At 27.7% G+C, this 14,836-nt stretch overlaps 1 long non-coding RNA gene across 1 annotated transcript in view; it reads left to right on the plus strand.

Annotated features, from left to right (window-relative positions):
• LOC122272504 (uncharacterized) overlaps nucleotides 1-14,836 on the plus strand; it is a 30,444-nt gene that overhangs the window by 5,702 nt on the left and 9,906 nt on the right. The window contains exons 3-5 of the long non-coding RNA XR_011636252.1: nucleotides 1,960-2,014; nucleotides 5,100-5,255; nucleotides 14,668-14,702. This is a non-coding gene — a long non-coding RNA (uncharacterized lncRNA). The remainder of the gene's footprint in view (nucleotides 1-1,959; nucleotides 2,015-5,099; nucleotides 5,256-14,667; nucleotides 14,703-14,836) is intronic.

A 14,836-nucleotide genomic window follows, 5' to 3' on the forward strand; every position in this document is an offset into this window, starting at 1 on the left:
ACTGACGAGTGGCATTTGTATGCAAATGAAGATGTTCCCGAGGAAACTGAAAACATTCCCATTGACAAGTACTGGAACAATGTGTTTGTTCTTAAAGATGGTAATGGTAATTTAAAATATCCCTTTTTAACTAAACTTGTGAAGTCAGTCCTCTCTGTTTCTCATGGGCAAGCCTCTGTGGAACGTGGCTTTTCAATTAGCAAACGAATTATGACAAATGAAAGGTCAAGAATGAATTTAAACACGCTAGTAGGCTTAAGACTTATAAAAGATTCAGTTAGAAAAAATGCTTCTTGTGTGGAAATAACAAAAGAGATGATCCAGTTCTACAAAGAAGCCCACAGCAAATATAAGGCAGAAAAAGAAAAGGAAAAGCTCAAAAACCTCAAGGAAAAAAGTTTAGAGCCTAGGCCCAGTACTTCTGTAAAAAAATCAACTGAGGAGAAATTGAAAGGTTTTAAGGAAAATGTTTATTCAGCTCAGGCTATGATTGAAGAAGGAAACCAGAGGCTAAAACAAGGACTCAAACGGAAATCTATGGCTGATATTGAGGCTGGACAAGCACTTATTGATGCTGGCAACAAAAAGTTAAAGACTTTGCAGAATGATAAATGAATATAAAAACAATGCTGCATAATTTTTGAAATAATTTAATGTAATAAAGAGGAGTAAATAAAATGTTAATTATTGAAAAAGTCATTAGTTTGATAAAGTCAATTTTTTTATGTGGTTTTTAATTTTTAAAGCAATAATAAGGTATGTACGATTCCATTCAGCTGCGGAAAATTGTTTATATAATTTTTTTATCGAATTTTTTTAGTGTTAAATAATTAAGTTTTAAAGTTATTCATATATGATCCATACTTTTCAATTTAATTTAGATCTTTTTTGCCCTATTTTTTATTCCAGAAAATCCTATATTTTTTTTCAAAACAATCCTATTTTTTTCTCATTGGTCACTTCTACCCCTGCATCTAGAAGTCTGATGCTTAATTTATTCTCTGTGAATAATAGGAGGTGGAGAGCACTGCACAAAAATTTTACATCTTTCATTTTTTTATTATTTTTTTTATTTTTACCTTACAGCAAAGGCAGTTGCTAAAATCTCTGAAGCATGCTTTTAGAGGTGAAACTTTATTTTGATGGTTACTTTGTTCCCCTTTTTTTCAGGAAAACAAAATTATAAACCCAAAGTGCTTCCAAAGGCTTAATAAAAATATCTTAACTTCATTGTACTTATGTGAGTGGTTGAAGGTTGATTGTCGTTTTGTATTATGAATTTTATTATTTTTGTTTTGATTATATTACAGTCAATACTTCCTTGCTTGAAAATATTCATTAAATTTTTGCAAAATAGTTTTTTTTTTCCTTGGAAAAACATTTCTAGTTTTATTTTTTCTACTACTGAAACAGATACTATGTATAGTGCCTCAAATCAAAAAGGAACCAAAGCTCATTTCAAAAGCTACTAATTCTTCTGTGCATTATAGTTGGTATAAAATTTGTATGGGCATAAATAACATAATTTTTTTTTAAAGTTTCATTATGCTCAAAATCTTTTAAGATATCCTAACAGCTACTATATCTTGAAATTCTGAGCAAAAATATTTCTGGAGTTTTTCAAAATAAGGAAGCATTGATCTTTCTGGAAAGCTTTAACCTTTTTAGACTTGGGAATTTTATGCTAGATTCCTAGATCCAGCAAAAATATTCAAAATTTACATTTATATGTTTTTGAAATGGGTATTTATGGTTATGAAATGTTGGTAACTTTTTAATTTTGATTTTATTAGACAACTTGGATTTTTTAAAGCTTATAAATTAAGTGTATTATACATTCTTTTCATGTTCTTCTCTTAGTATGAGACATCTACAAGTTCACTTAGTTCCTTAGCTTTCAAAATTGCAATTAAAAGATTTAAATGCTGGTATTAACACTTTAATTTCATTTTTTTTTAGCTTTGTTGGCACTAACGAAGGAGTTAGGAATTATGAAAGTAAAAAAGTTTTTTAGGTAATTAATTATCATTTTATGATCTAATTTTTTAATTTTGAAACCTTGTAGTGATACAATCTACTAATTAAGCTATATTAAGTCAATTATTCTTTGAAACAATTAAATTCTCTTCAATTTGGTTTTTATCGTTATTTATTTAGTTTCAAAACATATCAATTATATATTTTTTTAAAAATTGTGAAATATGTTTCGAAGAAATATGCATTAGTTATTTTGAATTGTCTTAAAGGTGAACACATATGATTGCTATTACGTTGTACTTGCATACTAACTATCTTTCTTTTAGTCTCTAATGTAATATGTTTGCTTGTTAGACTTTGTAAACTATCGTCTTTTTTGAGGAGTTTGTTTTTAATTACTTTTTTTTCTCAATTTGATGGACTAGTTATATCTGTCAATACACTCTCAAGAAAATGTTTCTCAATTATTAAAAATGATATCTTCTGAAACACAGTTTTTCTATTTTGGGTTATAAAGGAAGTTTTGTGCAAAAATTATGAGCACCATTACAAGGGTTGGTTAGTCCCAATGTTTGATCCAGGGGTTGTTTTCTGGGTTAGGTTCAAAATTTACAAGAAAGCGTGGTCAAGCATTGATAGTTGTAAACCTGAAACTGGATTGACTGTTCAATGCCAGTTATAAAATAAAATATGATATAAAAAGATATGATATAATATGATAAATATGATATAAAATAAAATATGTGTTGAGTTAATACTATCTTTGTTGGGAGAAGAGGATTGTACCATTCTTTTATTCAATGCTGTACAAATCTCAGAATCCCTTAACTAAATTTTTCAGCAACAGTTTCATTGGAGATCATGGCTTTTCTTTGATCTTGGCATTGAATATGAATGTCACCATATTTTTGAAATCCATACAATTTTGTAACCATTTTAACGAAAACACTGTAAAAAAAATATGTTAAGTTATATTATTCAGAAGGTGTAGAAGTAATCATAGTAAAACATTGTTTGCACACATTTTTAAGAATTACTATAAAATAACATAAATTGATTATATGATGACCTTATAGGTTAAAAAGTGATTAATCCATTTTGCTCAAGTAATGTTCTGCAATTTCTAAACAATTAAGTTTTCCTTGCAGAAATATGTTGCAATAAATATATATCTTAGGAAAATTAAATCTGCTTTACCTCTAAACTATTATTACTTTTTACAACAGGGTCCACACATAATCAGTTTGTAGCATTAAGTTTAAATTAATAGTTTAATTTAAACTTAAAATCATTTTTAAATAAACTTCATAGCTTATTATAAAGATTGTATCAATGGTAAGAACACATTTATGTATATTATAATTAATTTAGTATACTAATTTTATTGTATGTGCTTTTCGAAAATAATATTCTAAACAAGAGAAAGTTATTTTTTACCTAAGGCCAGACGGCATTGGAACTGTGACTGTTGAAGAAAAAGCTATTTTTGCCAGAATTAAGGAATGGTTAAGAATACTTCTCGGAAACCAAATTACTAATTTTAGATCAATATATAAATTTTTGCTTTATAATTTAGTCTAAATTAGCTTATTATTTAAAATCCACTCGAAAATTTGTTTTCTTAAGTTTTGGTTATCCTCTTAGAGGTTGTCTCTAATGTACCCCAGTTCACTTTCCTTTTTTTTTCTACTCTAGTCTTAGTTAATAGCAAACTTTTATTAGTTTATGTGAAGCAAATAATTTTGCTTACATTTGCTGCAATATGGCCAATTTTTTAAGCTCTACTCTTAACTCAACTTTGTTTTAGAAAATTTAAATATATTCATTTTAACATTGCTTTCATTTTTCTTTCAATGTGACTTGAAATAAACAGTCTTTTTTTTTCTTTAATTTTTTAATTTTCGTTGATAAATATTCATCATTTCAGGACATTACTATTTTATTATTTAATTCTTAAGAGTTTTTTAATATTATTTTGCTTACTTGAAGTTATTTAAATAATTAATTAATTTTTTATTCAATAATTTTCAGTTTTTAAGTATTTTTCTCAATTAACATTTAAACGATTGCTCCTAAATTGTGTATGCTATTTAAGCAGTTGAAGAGCTTGGTACAATTATTTTTTTTCTGTGAAAAATATAGTTGTTTCGATCAGTGTAGAAACCAACCATAAATGTAAAATTAATTCTCTACTGTGTGATAAATATTGTGTTGAATAACTATGTAAGGTTTATAGATTTAAAAAAAAATTTTTTTTTCTACATTTAGCTCTCCCTAACTATTTGTGCAACTAAACCGACCTTGTTATATTTGACCAATGCCTTTTTTGATATATGAGATAGGCTTGTTGCATGCGAGTTTTGCTCGAATATTATAGAATTCTGCAGAAGTCAAGACTTATAATCCGACAAAATTTTGAAGATTTTGTTAAATCCCATTAACGAGATGTATTCATACATTCTTCCGTAAAGAATTGCGTCCTACGCGATTCTTTTGCCAGTTTGATTGTTTTAATTTTCGCTATTTTAAATATTTGGTACAGCTACGGAATCTGATAATATCTCAATTTTTATTCACTTGATTTAAAAATTCAATATCATGATTTGTATTTACGTTTTTTTAAAGCCCAATATTGCAATTCATACTCATTGGGGTTCAAAATCCAAGGCTACGACTCGTATTCACGCGTTTGTAACATTAAACAGTGATTTTTAAATTTTTATGTGTGATTTAAAAACTACGCGTTGCGATTTCTATTCACGCTATCCGATTCAATATCGCAAGTTGTATTTTCACTTTTCAAATTCCAATATCGCGATTAATATTCAGGTGATTTTTAAAAAAAAATTTCTATTGCGACTCTTGCTAGAGCTTCTTCTTGAATTAGTTACTCCAAAGGTGTGATATGTTTTGCATTAGAAGGTCATTTAAATATAAATGTTAATTAAAAGAAATTATGTTAAACATGAAAGATATATGGTATATAAATTGATATCTATTTTTTTGCAAATAAAATTTTCAGGGTTTTTCACTTTGTGCCAGAATTATCCCTGTAAATTCAAATTTTGTGTTGTTATAATAGTTATTTTGTTGATTTGTGGCATTGCATCTTTGTTTTGTAGGCATGGAGGCATTACATTTGAAGATCTTTTTTGGAAACTAGATGCCTTGCAATCTTTCATCCGGGACTTGCATTGGCCCGATGAAGTTTTTGCCAAACATTTGGAACAAAGATTAAAACTCATTGCATGTGATTTGTTGGAGTCTTGTATTAACAGGTTCATATATATTATTGTTTTATTTCTCTCACACTGTTAAAATTAACATCTTCTGTATTTATTCTTTATGTGTTTGATCAGACCCGTTTTTTGCAGTACAAATTAGTTTTTATCATGTTAATTAATAGTTTGTGAATTTTACCTTGAGAAAGATTTACTCAATCTTGGTCATCTGTAAAGAACTTTTTCTTAATTTGAATAATTAATTATTCGAATAATACATAATTATTCTATGAGTTATATAATTTTGTTGTTAGGGAATCCAAGTTATTTTTGTAATTCTGTAGAGAAACTGAAAAAAATGTATGATTAAATGAAAAAATATGATTCTCTCATATAATTCAACTCTAGGTTATTGATATTTTTATTAGTTTATATCTGAACACCGTTGATTAATTCTAATATTAAGAGAGTTACTTGTTTGTCCAACATATCTCATGCTCCAAAAACCACAGCATAACACATAAATAACATAATTAATTTTACAAATAGGTTCATAATTTTGAATTATATGTCAATATTAGGGCAAGTTTAGTCGATATTCTGGTACTGATAAAATGAATGAACCTTAACTAACCTTGTATCGTTAACAAGAATTTTCATGATATTGATAAATTCAACGTTGTATAAGTAACTGATACCTAAGTACAATTAATTTCTTTCAATATAAAAATGATGCAGAGATGGTTATGTTCCGGAAAAAATCCCAATTTCTGGAATTTTTATTAACCGCGATCCGGAAATCCAAGGTACAGAAGTTTAAAAAAATAATTGCTCCCATTTATGTATAAAAATTCTTGCATATTTTATTTAGAAATATTAGAGCTAGAATTTATGCTTGGCATATTTTTCATTTTTAAATATTTTTTCTGGTAGAATATTTAATGTGATTAGAGATAAAAGTTACATAATTATTAATTTAAATTATGCTGCATATAATTTAGTTAGAACTTCACGTTGTGCAAATATCAATGATATAAATTGATGAAAATATAAATTTTTTGAAAAGCAGCATTAATGATTTTACTCAAATTTTCATGATTTTTGAGTTGGGCTCACAATTACCCCTGATAATGTAAACATATTTTAATTGTAATTTATTTCAAAATATTATTTTGATTTATTTCAAAATATTAGTTTACTATTCGTTGATTTAATATTATGTAGAAAAATCCGAACCAAATATATTTTTCATAGTTCTTACGGGTATGGAAATTCAGAAAAGGTGAAATCACTTAAGAAATTCTGTCGTTAAAGAGTTAAGGGACCAAACAGAATCATTCTGATGATGGTGTCAGACCTAGGAAGAAAGTGCCCATACTTTTCGAATCTGTTTTTTCTGATGCCAACAGGCTTAGCGTTGAAAATAACGTCGAACATTCCCAATGATGAAGAAGAGGCAAGAAATGATGAGTCTTCAGAAATGCCTTCAAAGGGAAAAAAAGAAAGCAAGGGGGATACTTTTGAAAGGGTGGTATTTAGAACTCGTAAAAGCAAGAAAAACAGAAGAGGAAGACTATCACTTTGCCATGTCTTTAATACCTGGCCTCAAATAACTTAGGCATGGAGAGAAAATAAAAGCAAAGGCCGAAATTTTAAACGTTATATATAATAACACAGCTTGGGGTGTAGGAAGCACTCCCTCATCATCTATACCTTCTCGCCTGATTTGATTATTCCCTCATCTTCTACACCAAACCCTTTTATTTCTGCTAATACCCTTTTCTGTTCTTCAAATGTCCCCACTTTTTCAATGAATCCTCCTTCATCATCATCAATGGCTCAACAGCCCAGGGAGGGCCTTGGTCTTCTCAAGAAATTTTTCCTAGGTCATCTATCCATTTCAAATTTCGTCTGCCTCTTTTTTGTGTGCCAACTGGTCTGGCATTGAAAACTTTTTTTGTGGTATGGTCTTCGTCCATTCTGATGACGTGGCCCGCCCATTTTATTCTTTGTCATTTAATAAAGTTAATAATGTCAGGTTCATTATATGAGTGATAAAGCTCTAGATTTGATCTTCTAAGGCATACACCATTCTTTTTTAATTCCTCCAAAAATAGTTCTTAAGACCTTTTTCTCAAAGGTACCCAACATAGCCTCATCCGTTCAAGATAGAGTCCAGGTTTCACAAGCATATGTTAAAATTGATCTTAAAAGGGATTTATGTAATAAAACTTTCGTTTTTCTATGAATTGCATTAGATATTATGTATTTTTGAATTTCATTAAAACATATTTGCTAGAGTAATTCTTCTTTGTATTTCCATTGTAATATTGTTCTTGGAATCATCCTTCATCTTCCTCAGCTTTTTATCTAAACCCAATTAATTTTTTCGTAAACCGCAATTAATTTTTATTTGATAATAATAAAAAATTACTTTTTCGTAATATACTTCATTAATATATATTGAGTTTTTTCCTCAATTTTAATTAGTATTAACTTCTTCAGTGTTCCCACAGGTTAGGGAGAACAGGGGAAACCTGGAATTGTCAGGGAATTTTATTTCAATCAGAGAAAGTTGCAATTTTTTTACAAAAACCTGAAAAATTCCTTTATTATACCTGGAAAAAAACCTGTCTAAAAATTGTCAGTTACAGTACTGAGTTGTTGAGATTCGAGTTAAATAATTCTAACATCTATTGCAATTATTTGTTGTAAAAATTTCACATTTTGGTCAAACTGAAATGCTTTCTTTCTCATATAATGATATTTATTTTACATAGAAAATCTAATACTTGGCATTACAAATAACAGAATAAAAATATTCTGATGAAAAATTTCTTAGCATACATAAAATATGGTATTAATTTCCATTGAAATTTACCTGAAAATGAGTGGGAACCCTGCTTTTTTTTTTATTAAACATTTAACTTTGATTTGTTACACATTCTGCAATATCTGTATCTGCAATATGGATTTTTAATTACATTTCATTTTTTAATAGGGATGTCTTTTAATAATACTTTATTTTGTAATAGTGTTTTTTTTTATCATATTTTATTATTATTCAATTTTAACGAAAGGGGAAAAAATTATGAGTAAAATTTCAACAGTCAAAATTAAAAAACATTCACATTAGATTGATGTTCTCAGGGATGAGATTTTTTCACTTTTTTCGCTTTTATCTCTTAAATTTCAGCTTTTTTTTTATCAAAAATTCAGATTTTCTAAAAATTTCAATTTTTTTTCATAAGTATTCCGCTTTTTCAGAAAATTCACCGATTTTCAAAGAGAAACAGAAAATTCAAACTACATAGCTACCAATCCTTTCTCATTTTTACTTATTTTACCTATTTTCTCCCCTTTTACACACAGCAGATAAAATTTTCTGAATTTTTTACCCGCCCTCCAGATAGATCCGATTTTCGTAGTTCAAACGACACTGCTTCTGACAAGCCTTTTTGAGGTCCCAAGCCTGGAATCTGCTAATATCTCGATTCTTATTCACACGATTTTAATATCAAACATAGCTTTTCATATTTGCGTGTTGCGATTCGTATTCACGCGATTTTGCTGCGTAAAATTTACTGTCGTGGAAATTCAGCTTTTTTACGTTTTGGCTAATCTCATCCCTGTGTTCTGAAAAGCGTAAAAGGAAAATTTTGCCCATCATACCTAGCTTTAAAAAAAACTTGTGGCATAGAGAGAAAAGTTAAAGCCAAAATATTAAATGTAATTTATAATAACGCATTTTGATGTAGGAATTGTCCCCTTCCCCTCTACATCTTCCATATTCACCTCATATATTACTTTTTTTAAGAATGGGATAATTTGTTAAAATTAATTTATTGTATGAGTGTTTTAGGCATATTTTATGTTATTTCATTTATTCTGTTTTTATCAAAATAATATGGGATTTTTAAAGTAATTATTTTGTGCTAATTAACATTTTTATAATTTGTTATTTTTAACAAAAAAAATTTTCTGAATTAAAAGTGTTAAGTTTTTAACATTTTAATACTGAAATTATAAATACTGCGGATAGAGGAAGAAAATGAGAGCTTTTTGTGTTGTCTTTTTTATTTCATTGTGTAAATTTATATAAAGTTTTTATGGTTTCCAAAATGGACCATGTGATACAAGAGAATCGAAATATCTCATCTTGTCTGTTTCTTTTCTTTTAAATAATAAAAAGGTAAATAATGAAATAAAATCTGTATAAAAATTATTCCGACCACAATTATTATAATTTATTATTTCTTCAAAATATGAATACTAGTACTGTCAATCTACTGAATAATTTTATTTTCATTTTTAAGCACAACATTTTCTATTCTTAAAGCCATATAAGTTGAACCGAAACAAAATAAGGAAAATGCTAAACTTAAAACTACTTTAATATTCTTGAATTTTCCACTTTTGTTTTGCAATATAGAGTTTTATACATATATTTATTTTAATCATGATAATTTCTACTGTAATCAATGTCTTGGTTTTTCTCGTATTGTTTTTAATGTTGTATCTTTCTTCTCAGAAAACCAGATCAATTCAAATTCATTGTAAAAAAAAAAGTTTTTATTTTTATTTAGCTAAACGTTTTATGACTTATATTTCTTTAAAAGTTCGACTACAATTTAAAATATTGAAATATGTCCCCAAAAGGTTATCTCATTCGTGATTGTTTTGTCACATAGGATTACATGATATAATATTATGCTTTTATGAATTTTATGTCTCATCAAAAATTTTATCAAAATAAAACTATATTTTTAAGACACTATACTTATTGGATTTATATAACTTTACTTTTACTTTAATGTATTGAAAGAAATAACTTCTGCTTATTTTTAATTGAGACTTTTGACAAAGGGGACATACGTCGTACATGAAAATGGAATGTGATACATGATACTTTATATATATAATACTTTATATGTTTTCATTTTTAATATTTAGTAGTGTTATAAATAATGTATCAATCAACAGTCTCTCAGGAGCAAAATGTTTTAATAAGTTAAAAATATCAGCAAAATTTAAAGTACTTTAATTTAACTGCGCATTTTGAGGCTACAATTTGAATTGGATTTTTTCATATGTATATATATTTATAAACAGGGACCGCAGACTTCCTGTTTTTCTTACTTTTCCTATTATTTTGTCATCCTTCCTTTTTTCCTGTTATTTCCTACTTTTTCTTTTTTATCCAAATAATTTATTTTTCTTTGTTAACACAACGCTTTTATTGTTTTCAATAATTAACGTATATATCTATTGTTAAAAGTATCTTGCAGAAACCCATGAAAAATTCTGCCTCAGGGTATATAATAATTGTAGAATGCAATTCATGATAGGACATTAAATAAATTCAAATTTTTTTTTTAGCATAAAGAAAGGTTTCCTTGCCAAAATAACTTTTTTTAGACAAAATTATATGTGAAATTAATGTATTTTTAAATTTTATAATATAAGAGTTTTTGATATAAGAATATTTTATTTGTAAAATGGAAAATTTGTCAAAAAAAAATTTTTGATAAATGTTCTTAGCTTAATTTAATGTAAATATATTGTTTTTACAAATTGTATCTTATATTACTTATGCATCATAATTCTAAAGTCTCAATGAAAGGAGTAGAAAGTAAAATATCTGTCTTACTTAGAGAATTTTTAATCCTTTAATTAGTATTCTTTAAATTTATATTGGCCTATGTTAGGGAAGTAGATATTTTTTGTGATTTAGATTAATATCCATGAAAATGTTTTAAGTTACTTTAAAGTGAATTTTTTATTTGTTTTTCAACACTCCTATTTTTTTTAAAAATAAATCCACCTATTTTCTGAAAATTTTGGCTGCTGTCCCTCAATACAAGGTGGGTTCAGAAAGTAAGTTTCCCTAATTAATAAAAAAGAACTCGCACTTTCAAGATCATTATTGGCAACAAGTACACCAATGTTTAAGCTATTTTTCAACATAGCCACCACCAGAATTGAGACACGTGTCGTATCCTGGGATCAACTTTCGTATCCCTCTGTCATAGAACTCTGCCGCTTGTGAATGGAACCAGCGTAAGACAGACATCTACCGTTACTGTGAAACACTGCGGAAATTGTGACTTGGCATTCAAAACAAGAATTATGGAATGTTTACTGCTGGTGTTGCGCTCATCCATGACAATATTTGTCCACATACTGACAGCCGAAATTCTCTCAGAATATCATACCTGTATATCAACAACTCAAAAAAAAAAAGAGAAGCAAAGTTTCTGAAGAAATTAGTTTATTTAAAAACATTAGTAATAAAGAATGTCACAGAGTGACGAAAAGAAAGAATACAAGATGATCTGCTTCAACAGAAGCTTAAATACAGATAAGAGGTGACGTCATGATCCACGCAAGAACGACCAACAGCAAATGAAAATAAACTGGCCGATCCCCGCAGACCGTGACGTCACCGACGCAAGCTGAATGCATGAGATCGACGACGGAAAATCGAACCTCATACCTTTTAACTTCTATTATTTGTCTAACACATACGGCATGACGCGTAGCAGCTGTTTTGACGGAATATGGCTAGGAGTTGTTCGATCATCCACCCTACAGCCCTAATATTGCTCCCAGTGATTTTCACGTTTTCTTGCACCTCAAGAAATTCTTGTCTTCCGGTGAGCATTTTGGCAAGGACGAAGAACTGAAGACGTCTGTCACACGTTGGTTCCATTCACAGGCGGTAGAGTTCTATGACAGAGGGATATAAAAGTTGATTCCACGATACGACAAGTGTCTCAATTCTGGTGGTGGCTATGTTGAACTGACACATTGTTGTACTTGTTGCCAATAAATATGTTCCTGAAAGTGCGACTTCGTGTTTTTTATAAATTAGGGAAACTTACTTTCTGGATGCGCCTCGTATATATTAACCTCTATTCATTCTTCATAAACTTGTACATCCCAATAATATAAATAAGCTATATCGAAAATGCCAGTTAGGGTTCTATCATTACTAATTTCAAATTTGAAATTCCCTTACCCGAATTCAGTAAGATCAAGCACTTGTATAAATGCAACAAAAGATTTGGTCCCGAGTATTGTTCTTCTTTTTTAAAAGAATGAGTAGGAGAGGTGTAAGAATGTAATCATTTTCTTAAATACTATGAAGTGTTTAAATTAATCCTTATGTATTAATAATGTTTTTAAAATCTATGCAATTTCATTTGAATAAATATTTAATTACTTCAAATTGTGGTTCAACAGGTCAAATGAATGAATTTTGATCATTAATAATCCACTATTTATATAATTTTTTGTTATTTTCATTAAATTTTTTAACTAAAATGTCGGGGAAAGAAATAAAAAGAAATATATATTGATAAAAAATGTGAAAGATGTATTTATAAAAATGTTTGTTTTTTTTGTCCTTCCATCAAACTCTTCAATTCGAAATAAAAATTAATTCAACATCGATGAAATTTGTTTTATTGATAAGAGATAACCATTCTCAACTTTTATATCAATCATTTTTCTTTTTTCTTTTCAATGAAAATCTTTATTCAGCTTATTTTATTCAATTTTAGCTGATGCATTCATCGAAAACAAATCAAGAACTAGACTAGATGCCATTTAAGACCTCTGAATTAAACTGTTTAATTTAAAACCTGAAAATCTTTGTTCGACCTATTTTATTCACTTTTAGGTGATGCATCCATCAAAAACAAATCAAGAACTAGACTGGATGCAACTTTAGACCTCTGAATTAAACTGTCGGATATAAAACCTGATTTTAAGATTTAAACAATGATAAGACAAAAAATGTAATTCTTCGCATTAGATATTGTCAAAATAATTAAATTAGTAATCTTTCTTTAATTTTTTTTGTTTACAACTGCTAATGAACTTTATATCTATAGTTGAGGCTCCGTCAAGCAAAGATTGATCATTTAGTGCTCTATAGTTAAGAAAAATTATAAACTATTGGAATATACAAGTATTCACATTAATTACAAAAGTTAAAAATACAGAATCAATGATATAATGAACTTATATGAAATCCTTATAGTAAAATTGAGAAATGCAGAAATTTACCAAACAAAAAAAGACAACCATTCTCAAGTGGGTGGTAAATTAATTTTGAACAGAAATAAATTTTAACAAAAAATCTAACAATCTAGTTTACAAATCTTTTCATTTGTGTTTATTACGTAATTTATTTATTTATTTTTCTCTGCTTTGTTTAATCGTATTCTTCTTTCTTTTGATAATATTTTAATTATAGGTAAAGGACTCATTTGTTTAATGAATATACATTTATAAATATAAATTCTTTGTTATAAATCTATTGTTGCAAAGTTGTTCATTATTTTTTATCTTGTTTAAATATTAACTAGTATGATTTTAAAAAAAGGAATTGAATAAATTAAAAACATTTTTTTTGATTCTAATTACCCCATAATATACAAATTTTGTGTAATACATGTACCATTAGTTTTTTGTATTATTATTTTATGTATTTTTATGAAATTTATGCTTCTTATAAAAACTCTTATTGCAATTCATTTTTGAAAACTAATGTATAAAGTCTCATTTTCTGTTTCATAAATGCGATGTTATTTTAACTCAACTATTCATTCCAATATTTCATACAAAATCAATTTTAACTTTNTATAGCTACTACGTCTCTACAAAGCGTTGAGAGCTTCAAGCTTGTTTTAAATCGCACAGATATATGCAGCAGTACGAAACTTAGCAAAACAAAAAATTTGATCTCTTTCTGATTCAAGATTCTAATTATTATTTAGTCTTTCTGAAATAAATATAGGACATTAACTTTCCAAATAAATATAATTCCGAATTAGGATGAGTGCTCCTAGTGAATTGATGAATCAGAGAATATAACGTAAAGTGATAGCATCAATATGGGTATGTTTAATCTAACAGAGTTGTGCTTGCATTTTAATCTTCACGTAAACAATCCACAATAGTTTTCAGTATGCTTGCATGATTTTTATTTTTATTTAGTCAGTGGTAAACAAAATAAAGCAAAGAATTATTTTTTCCTCTTTTAAGAAATTGTTAATAAACTAGTTTAGATGCCACTTTTTCATACTCTGATTATAACTTCTCTGAAAATGTCACTTACCTGGTTCTTATACTAAGTTTTTCGATTAATAATGCTAAAATAATTTTGCTTAGTTTTTACCTGAAAGATGTCAATAGGTTGCATACTCAGAGACCCATTAACCGTTAGTTGTGTTGTTTCTTATTTCTTAATGAATGCCTCTATGTAATGCTCCTGCTCAGAATTACCTGCAATTAATAAATTTATCTGATAAATTTAACTTAATTTATCTATAAGTCGCAAATTATGGAGCTATTAATTGCTACTCTTATTATTGATTATTATTTTTATGAATTATTGTTATTATAATGATTTTTGTTAGGAATTTATTATTAATATTGTGAAATTTACTTTACCATTTAGGTGAAGAAAATGGTGCCCTCCCAGACGATCCACCTGTAAGTTAATTTCATTTATAATTTTCTCTCCTATTCCATTTATACACATTTGAGTATTGATGATGTTATTAAAAAACTTATAAACTTTTGTTAACTGAACATTTAAGCACGGAAAGCTTAACTTAATAATTTAT

Source organism: Parasteatoda tepidariorum, chromosome 2 (assembly GCF_043381705.1).
Source record: "Parasteatoda tepidariorum isolate YZ-2023 chromosome 2, CAS_Ptep_4.0, whole genome shotgun sequence".
Lineage (NCBI taxonomy): Eukaryota > Metazoa > Arthropoda > Arachnida > Araneae > Theridiidae > Parasteatoda > Parasteatoda tepidariorum.